Source organism: Colobus angolensis, unplaced genomic scaffold, assembly GCF_000951035.1.
Source record: "Colobus angolensis palliatus isolate OR3802 unplaced genomic scaffold, Cang.pa_1.0 Scaffold130, whole genome shotgun sequence".
NCBI classification, from domain to species: domain Eukaryota; kingdom Metazoa; phylum Chordata; class Mammalia; order Primates; family Cercopithecidae; genus Colobus; species Colobus angolensis.
Genome location: NW_012114253.1, coordinates 216,594 through 217,576, shown reverse-complemented (window position 1 = coordinate 217,576; position 983 = coordinate 216,594). Strand labels below are relative to the sequence as shown.

At 47.0% G+C, this 983-nt stretch overlaps 1 protein-coding gene across 4 annotated transcripts in view; it reads left to right on the top strand.

Annotated features, from left to right (window-relative positions):
• CDC42 (cell division cycle 42) overlaps nt 1–983 on the top strand; it is a 42,944-nt gene that overhangs the window by 19,446 nt on the left and 22,515 nt on the right. Inside the window, exon 1 of one of the 4 annotated variants that reach the window (XM_011933964.1) lies at nt 382–400. The exons of the other annotated variants lie outside the window; for them this stretch is intronic. The gene's annotated coding sequence lies outside the window, so the exon portion shown is untranslated. Of the gene's footprint in view, nt 1–381; nt 401–983 lie in introns of those variants that run through there. 4 annotated transcript variants of the gene reach the window in all.

Genomic DNA, 983 nt, shown 5'->3' with positions numbered 1-983 from the left:
CCCGCCTCAGCCTCCCGAAGTGCTGGGATTACGGGTGTGAGCCACCACTCCTGGCCGAGACAGGGTCTTCCTCTGTTACCCAGGCTGGAGTGCAGTGGTGTGACTACAGCTCACTGTAGCCTTGACCTTCCCAGCTCAGGTGATCTCTCATCTCAGCCTCCCCAGTAGCTGGTACTGCAGGCACATGCCACCACTATTTTTTTGTTGTTGTTATTGTGTTTTTTGTAGAGATGGGGTTTTGCCATGTTGCCCAAACTGGTGACTTCCTGGGCTCACGTGATCCTCCTGCCTTGGCCTCCCAAAATGTTGGGATTATAGGCGTGAGCCGCCACACCCAGCCTTGGTAGAACTTTTATTTTTTGTTTTTTATTTTGAGATAGTGTCTCTCTGTGTTGCCCAGGCTGGAGTGCAGTGGCATAATCTTGCCTTACTTGAAACCTCCATCTCCTGGGCTCAGGTGATCCTCAACTTCCCAAGTAGCTGGGACCACAGGCGCATGCCACCGTGCCCAGCTAATATTTGTATTTTTGGTAGAGATGCAGTTTTGCCATGTTGCCTAGGTTGGTCTCGAACTCCTGGCCTCAAGCAATCCACCTGTCTTGGCCCCTCTAAAAGTGCTGGGGTTATACGCGTGAGCCTTGTGCCCAGCCTCTGGGTAGGATTGTCTAAGCAATGTTGTATTCTTAGTTGAATATGTAAGAGGTAAAGTAGAGATTCCTCTTCAAAGACTCCCCTCCCCATCTAATTTGAAATAAATAGTAACTTCTCTTAAAAGCAAAATTTATTCAAAGACCTGTGCTAACATTCTTTAATATCTGCTAGCCGTAATAAATAAGTCAGTGTACTTTATGTTCTTAGCTCCCACAATTTAGCCTAAATATTTGCCCTGGCATGCTTATACTGGTCCAAGCAAGCATCAGGTCATAGCCTGTTCCTCTTCCTTATTGGAAGGTGTTTTTGCCTTTCTCAGCATTCCATAAGTT